The sequence below is a fragment of the Sinocyclocheilus grahami genome, unplaced genomic scaffold (assembly GCF_001515645.1).
Source record: "Sinocyclocheilus grahami isolate Dianchi unplaced genomic scaffold, SAMN03320097.WGS_v1.1 scaffold357.1, whole genome shotgun sequence".
Classification (NCBI taxonomy): Eukaryota; Metazoa; Chordata; class Actinopteri; order Cypriniformes; family Cyprinidae; genus Sinocyclocheilus; species Sinocyclocheilus grahami.
Genome location: NW_015505536.1, coordinates 961,937 through 970,799, shown reverse-complemented (window position 1 = coordinate 970,799; position 8,863 = coordinate 961,937). Strand labels below are relative to the sequence as shown.

General features: G+C 35.3%; 1 pseudogene; it reads right to left on the bottom strand.

The window, feature by feature from the left end:
• Positions 1-4: 4 nt before the first annotated feature.
• Positions 5-7,624, bottom strand: LOC107548894 (very-long-chain enoyl-CoA reductase-like; annotated as a pseudogene).
• Positions 7,625-8,863: the final 1,239 nt, after the last annotated feature.

Below are 8,863 nucleotides of genomic sequence, written 5' to 3'. Positions count from 1 at the left end.
GTTTTCCTTTGGCCCAGATGGTCATTTGAACAAAACCTACAAGTGTGAAGCGAGCCACTGCAAAAAATAAAAAATAAAATAAATACATTAGTTTAAAAAAATAAGATCAAATATTGAACATTTTCATTTTTCTATATTAATAAAGTATTTATTTATTAATATATATATATATATGTGTGTGTGTGTATATATATATATATATATATTACAAAAAACCAATAGCAAAAAATGTCAGTAAAAATGTAAATGAACAACTTTCATATATTAATATATTTTAAATAATATATATTTTTGTAGCTCAGTATATATATCAAAATCACAAAGTTTGATGGAAGTCGCTCACCTGGCACACACTGGGTTATGATGGACAGGCCCACCCAAGCACCCATCTGATGAATATTTTAAGCAAAGAGCTGATGAATCAGTCAGAGGTAGTAGAAAGTGTTATATATTTGATTATGGCAATGGTGCTGTTACCTCATATGTATAGTTGGGACATGATACAAAGTAAAAGAGCCACGTAAAAGGGTTTTTAGATGGATGTGGGAGTCTCCGACATTTTTCACCTTTAAACAACAACAAAAAATTGGCTCAAACACAAGTATCCTGATCTGTTATGCCACAGAAATGTGACGTTTTTTTTAATACACCCACCTTCACATTTTAAACTGTTCAGTGACCAGTGGATGGAAAAATTTCCTGCCTCACATAACTGGAATACAAACAATATACATCATGTTTGTTCATTTATCTTTAATACAGAATGTGGTCCATACATAATAGGTTACATTAGATTTTTAAAGTGGTACCAGAGGTTTGGACACCTATGTGGTATGTTTATTAAACCAGAAACATTACATACCACAAAAATAATTAGTGCATAAGTTGACCCGTGTCTCTGCTGTAAAACATAAAAACAAGTTTAATGTATTAAATGAACATGATTATTAAATAGGTTTGCCTCTGCTAGTACTCACATGGTGGAGTGTAGAGAGGATGGTTAATGTAGTATGCTAGCCAAGCTGCAAAACCTCAGTAATAAGCACAATTCTGTGAATTCAGAGAATTAGCTTCAGCTTTGAGGACACACTGGTAGTTTTCCTAATCATAACAGTATTGTTCAGTTTGTCAGATTGCTCAGAAAATAACTGAACTGCATTAAATAACCGTTATAATATATTTCTGAAGTAGACAAATTACTTCTCAGACTAATTTTAATTTGACTTCGCAAACCAGACCAGTCTGACCAAACACTCACCCTTATAATGGCTCTGAGAGGCATCGTGCCATTAGAAAATCAATGCACAAAGATTGTTTCAAATAGCCTCTTGATATAGTCAGGGGTGGATATAGTGATTTGGGGGCCCCAGGCAAAATACAGGAATGGGGCCCTATACAATTTCACACATTTACAACCTTGAGGTTCCTTTCACTGTTGCTAGCTACTGCACGACCGTGTCCCATAGTTGTGTCTAATCTTTTAGATTTTTTACGTACATGTTATAAATAAAGGATTTCTTTAATATTGTAAATCCCTTGTTCACATTTAAACAGGTTATAATAGTATTAGAGTAGGTTGGGCACTAGGTGGTGCATTGGGGTAATTTTCACTATGCAATTGTCTACACAACGCAAGGCTGTCTAATTCTAAACTTTATTTTTATTTATGTTAATTGCACTTTTAAATTAAACTGAAGGAAATTATAAATTTACATGCTTAAGGATTATTTCAACCAAACATGAAGTGTGCCTGTGTGGAAAGTGACTGTGCACGGTCCTTCTTGAGTCTTTCACAAAAACGAGTGAGCGCCATTTAAAAGAATTAAAATAGGCCCTATATAATATGCACTGTTGCATAGTATTAAAATTATAGCTTCAGATGCATGATATTTGTAGGGCCCTATGAAATCCGTTTTATTTTTCCCAAAATCTTTTTTTCCTTTTAAATTTTTCTGGATTCAGTTTTTTTTTTCTTTTTAATTTTTCTGGATGATTATATTAAATTTTAACAAAAAACATGTCTAATTAATTAAAATCATGAAACTTGTTGTAGCGAATCACACACACACACACATACAGTTGGAATAGGAAAGGGTTAAAGTTTAACTGAGCATAGAAAGAGGCATAAAGAATGGATTTTATGGAACACTTTGCATGTATATTCAACAGATCAAAGCCTTCAGGGATACGTCAGATTCTGAGTTCAAACACACCTTGTAGAAAGGTGTAACTGATACTTAATGCATCAATTAAATCGACTAAGTTTGATACTTGCACGTCTGTATGAACAAAGATTCCTGATGCGATCTTACGGCCCCAAGATCTTGCTGAAGTTGGTTGATGAGAAAGAGCTAGTTTGAGTCAGAATCACTTGATGAATGAAAAGGACTAGGCCGGAGCCTGGCACGAGCTTTGGTATCCTGGAGCGTTTCTCACATCTTCATCTTAGCATCTCACTGAACCACCGACTGGCGGGGCACATGGGGTGTCCGCTTTTAAGGGCAGAGAAGATCCCCGCCTCCCCAGATGGGCTTATCCAATGAGAAAAGCCGGAATCCCAAGTGGGCGTTTTGAGATCCTGTGGAGTTTTATGGCTCTTTGTGTGGAAACATGGTACTTTAGTATCTGGAACTTTGATTGAAAATACTAAAGGTTCTCAGGGCACTAATATATTGCCTACGTACCAACAAATAATATACATTCTTGTTTAGATCATCAGAAGGCGAATTCATAGATACTAAACAAGCTATATGTAAGGTTATATGAATGAGTGGTTTATCGTAAGCACGAATAAAAATAGTCTATAATACAACAGATTAATACAAAACAGCAATAATACACACAATGGCCTGAAGAAAATGTGTGTTCATTCAAAGAAAAGGTTTTCCTATGAATTAATTAGTAGAACAGTCCATTTCTCCTGTGCATTTGTACCCCTTGTTTCTGGAGAAAGCAGAATGAGAGCCGGCTCGCATTCCACAAGGTTGTAAATGTATCGGGTTACCATGAAACCAGGGTCTTGTTCGGCGTCCTGGGGTGTTACAAAGTATTTGTGAAAGCTAGCTAACAAAATATATATTGTGTGTTGGAGTAGTCCAGACGCTACATTGTTTAATTTAACAGCAATTTAGGACTATTAAAAGTTGAACAAAAATTACATTCTTAGGGCCCAAATTCTGCGCTTTTTCTTTATTCCATTTTAATGGTTTAATCAAAAACATATCTAATTAATTGAATTCATAAAAACAACTTAATTTATTAATTTGTATACAATAATAGGGCCCTATGAAATTTTTTGTTTTATTTACTTATTTTTTTTAGAAATTCTGTGTTGTGTATTTTCATCTTTCTGGTAATCAAATGAAGGCGAAAACATTAATCTATCTTTTATTCCAATGAAAATTAAACAAACCCTTTAATTTTTGTACATTCAAAATGCTACACAACAGAAGTTTACAGTGTAACGAGCAATGTCACAGAATTCGTCAAATATTGAATGAATAAATCAAACACCACAGCATCCACCGCACTGAACATGCATCTCGCATATAAAAAGCATTTTAGGGGGCCCTTGGCTTTTGGGGGCCCAAGGCGGTCGCCTACCTTTGCCTAATGGTTAAGTCCGCCTCTGGATATAGTGGAAAGAGTGACAAGCACAAGCCAAACTGAAGTTACATTTTGCAAATCACTCTTACCATCGTCCATCCCAGTTGTGGGCCAAGGTCTCTGAAATACAAGGTCGCTGAGGTCCCGACAGGCAGATTCTGTAGCACGTCATCATCTCTAAGTGCTTTTCCTTCTAAAAACCAAAAACTCAAAACTAGATTTGTTACAGCTAGTGTTAAAGCTTTAGGTAAGTGTAGGTTTTGGTCCTGCTGCATCAAAGCAGCTCTTGGCAGATAGCACTTATCTTGCTTTCTGAAACCTGAAAAATGCTGCCTTCAAAAGCGCTGGAGGTAGCAAGACATCAAGAAGGCACATCTGAGAACATCCACAATGTTTGTGTAAGATCCTGTCAAACAAGTCTTCATCTGGTTAGTTTTTAAAAGCAGCAGAGATTAATAATATCCCTCAGTTCAGTGTGTGGGTTTAGCAATTGGTGCAAATGGAGCAGATGAAAGATTTTTTATGATTCAAATTCTACCCAAGGAATAAACATGTCCTTAAATATTTTCTTGGTTATCTCTAAAGCAACAGACCTGAGAAAAGCAACAGGACTGATATTTTGGCTGTAACACTGAAACTGTCATGAAGCAATGGAGGTAACAAAACCTTTTTTTCTGTATAGATGTAAATCCGAGTGTAACGGGTTATAAAAAAGAACAAAAGTTATGACATTTTGATTAAATATAAAATGGGTTCCTAATACTCACTGGGGTCCAGCCTCAGGGCTTGTCTAGCTGGATACCATTTGGGATCTTACAGTGAGAAAGCAAAAAACACAAATATTATGCAAATTATGTACCAAATACCAAGCTCTACCACCACTGTCATAAAAAGAGGATAAATTAAACACTAAATTCAAGAATAATATAGACACAAACATTATACTAAAAAGTTATATTTACATATGTGACCCTGGACCACAAAACCAGTCATAAGTAGCACAGGTATATTTGTAGCAATAGCCAAAAATACATTGTATGGGTCAAAATGATTGATTGTTCTTTTATGCCAAAAATCATTAGGATATTAAGTAAAGATTATGTTCCATGAAGATATTTTGTAAATGTCCTACCGTAAATATATCAAAACTTAATTTTTGATTCATAATATGCATTGCTAAGAACTTCATTTGGACAACTTTAAAGGCGATTTTCTTAATATTTAGATTTTTTTGCACCCTCAGATTCCAGATTTTCATAGTTGTATAGTTGTTCAATAGTTGTATCTCGGCCAAATATTGTCCTATCCTAACAAACAATACATCAATGGAAAGTTTATTTATTCAGCTTTCAGATGATGTATACATCTCAATTTCACAAAATTGACCCTTATGACTGGTTTTGTGGTCCAGGGTCACATATGTTAAACATTAGCCTACATTTATTAATACCTGTTCTACAATATTATTTCAATCAAAATTCATATTGTTCATTATTGTGTTGTGTATTTTCATCTTTCTGGTAATCAAATGAAGGCGAAAACATTAATCTATCTTTTATTCCAATGAAAATTAAACAAACCCTTTAATTTTTGTACATTCAAAATGCTACACAACAGAAGTTTACAGTGTAACGAGCAATGTCACAGAATTCGTCAAATATTGAATGAATAAATCAAACACCACAGCATCCACCGCACTGAACATGCATCTCGCATATAAAAAGCATTTTAGGGGGCCCTTGGCTTTTGGGGGCCCAAGGCGGTCGCCTACCTTTGCCTAATGGTTAAGTCCGCCTCTGGATATAGTGGAAAGAGTGACAAGCACAAGCCAAACTGAAGTTACATTTTGCAAATCACTCTTACCATCGTCCATCCCAGTTGTGGGCCAAGGTCTCTGAAATACAAGGTCGCTGAGGTCCCGACAGGCAGATTCTGTAGCACGTCATCATCTCTAAGTGCTTTTCCTTCTAAAAACCAAAAACTCAAAACTAGATTTGTTACAGCTAGTGTTAAAGCTTTAGGTAAGTGTAGGTTTTGGTCCTGCTGCATCAAAGCAGCTCTTGGCAGATAGCACTTATCTTGCTTTCTGAAACCTGAAAAATGCTGCCTTCAAAAGCGCTGGAGGTAGCAAGACATCAAGAAGGCACATCTGAGAACATCCACAATGTTTGTGTAAGATCCTGTCAAACAAGTCTTCATCTGGTTAGTTTTTAAAAGCAGCAGAGATTAATAATATCCCTCAGTTCAGTGTGTGGGTTTAGCAATTGGTGCAAATGGAGCAGATGAAAGATTTTTTATGATTCAAATTCTACCCAAGGAATAAACATGTCCTTAAATATTTTCTTGGTTATCTCTAAAGCAACAGACCTGAGAAAAGCAACAGGACTGATATTTTGGCTGTAACACTGAAACTGTCATGAAGCAATGGAGGTAACAAAACCTTTTTTTCTGTATAGATGTAAATCCGAGTGTAACGGGTTATAAAAAAGAACAAAAGTTATGACATTTTGATTAAATATAAAATGGGTTCCTAATACTCACTGGGGTCCAGCCTCAGGGCTTGTCTAGCTGGATACCATTTGGGATCTTACAGTGAGAAAGCAAAAAACACAAATATTATGCAAATTATGTACCAAATACCAAGCTCTACCACCACTGTCATAAAAAGAGGATAAATTAAACACTAAATTCAAGAATAATATAGACACAAACATTATACTAAAAAGTTATATTTACATATGTGACCCTGGACCACAAAACCAGTCATAAGTAGCACAGGTATATTTGTAGCAATAGCCAAAAATACATTGTATGGGTCAAAATGATTGATTGTTCTTTTATGCCAAAAACCATTAGGATATTAAGTAAAGATTATGTTCCATGAAGATATTTTGTAAATGTCCTACCGTAAATATATCAAAACTTAATTTTTGATTCATAATATGCATTGCTAAGAACTTCATTTGGACAACTTTAAAGGCGATTTTCTTAATATTTAGATTTTTTTGCACCCTCAGATTCCAGATTTTCATAGTTGTATAGTTGTTCAATAGTTGTATCTCGGCCAAATATTGTCCTATCCTAACAAACAATACATCAATGGAAAGTTTATTTATTCAGCTTTCAGATGATGTATACATCTCAATTTCACAAAATTGACCCTTATGACTGGTTTTGTGGTCCAGGGTCACATATGTTAAACATTAGCCTACATTTATTAATACCTGTTCTACAATATTATTTCAATCAAAATTCATATTGTTCATTATTGCACGCGCTCTATAATACTTGATTGTGATTGGTCAATCATGGGATTTAGTAGTCAGTCACTCCATAGCAACGCAGTTTATTAGTCAGCTGGTCCAGGTAAAAGCAACCAATCAGGTACCCCGTTAAATGTCCTTTCAGCCAATAGATTCTCAATAGATTTGTTAAAACCGATTCCGGTTTCTCGTCTCACACCACGAAAAGGCAACTGGCGCCATTATGCGTCTCAGGTATCGATTTTACTGAAAATAACATAAGTATTTTATTACTATAGTATTGTTACAGTGTTCATATTGATGCTAGGCCAATTGTTTTGTACATTTTAAATGGACTATTTTAGCAAAAGTAGGCTTATTTAATGTCCACGCACTACTAAAAAAATAAATCATTATAAATAAGTTAAATAAATATCGCAAAATAAAACTCGACAGGCTGACCAGGACCCTTACCTGAGGAAAAATGTGACCAAGATGCAAGATTTCATATTTGACTAGGTAAAATTACAATATCACAAAGCCACTGAGGGGTAAAACTTACACGACTTATGAAACAAACTCTTAATGTCACCTACGCTTGAATGGGGTTCAACCTGCATTAAAAACAAAATAAAATAATATACCATTAAGTTTTGGCTGAGTGCAGCACACACTGTCATTGATTGTTTGAGGCAAAATCTGCTTACCTTGTCAAGAAAACAGAGCTGTTCTTTGGTTTTTGAGTCCAGAAATTCGACCTGGAAGATTAGAGACATAAATTCAGCTGGGTCAATAGCTGCACAGCACAGACACTACGAAGCATACTTACTTTTTAATTCAATCAACATAAATCAAGTTAATTTAGTGAAGGCCTGGCCTCAGGGTGAAGCTGCCCATCACTTCTCCCAGAATTTTCTGCTTTAGAGATGCATCACAAAACTGACAACTGAAGAATAAAATCTTTAGCCGTTACATAGTTTAATATTAATAGGAAATAAGGAGAGTTTAGGAATAATTTGCAACACGTTTCCCCTTGAGTGATCACAAAAAAACGTGCTGTGAAGTGAATATCCAAAACGGTTTCATTCTGACAGTTTTCCAAGTGTATCCGAGAAGCCCATAGGCACCCATTGAGGGCAGTTATATCGATCAGAGCTTCTGTTTTGACAGCACTGTCCCTGTTTAGCTCATTGTAGTCACTTCATCAATCATCCCCCAAACAAACACTGAATCTCCTCTATCGTCTGTTTCTGACCTGAGCTCTGAATTCCAAGGATACATCTGTTTGCAGTACAGGGATCTTTTTAATCTTCATTAAAAGGCGTCAGCGTTGATCTACGGAGTACGCACTGTGAGTTGACTGCAATTTGCCTTGAAAGCACTACATACTGTGGAGCTCAGCAGAGCTGTCAACCTGAAACTGCTCTTATACTGGCTAGTGTAATAATCGTCTAATGGACACACAGGATTAGCCTAATGTTCAACTTAAAGAAAGAATCCCAGTGGAGTGGTTGAGGTTATTCTGCAGATGGAGATGTCCGGGATCATTACTTGCGCATGTTGCACCTGATGCTAATCCACTTGTCTATATTCAACATTCTAAACTCTCACACTTTTATGGCAGATGTTTGTTGAAAAGTTATCCATGTATTGCATAAATGATTTAAATAATTTATATTTTTATATTTGTGTGTGTATGTAATAAGCAATAATATTCTATATAATAATAATAATAAAAATATAATTTATAAATAATATACAGATATGAATACACAAAAGTGACCCAAACATATTTTCGCTCAGTTTTTCTTGTAAAATGATATATGTGACTCATTGTCGTACTCACGTATAAAGAAAACCATGCAGTAACTTGTCCTGTTTTCAATCAGGGAGAGTAATCAATAAAAGCACTCTCTGAATTTCTGAGTGCTATTGACAGGACGTCCTGCCTCTGTTATACCCATCCCCCAGTATTGTAAATACAGCATTAATGATGAAGACTGTATCAGGCTCAA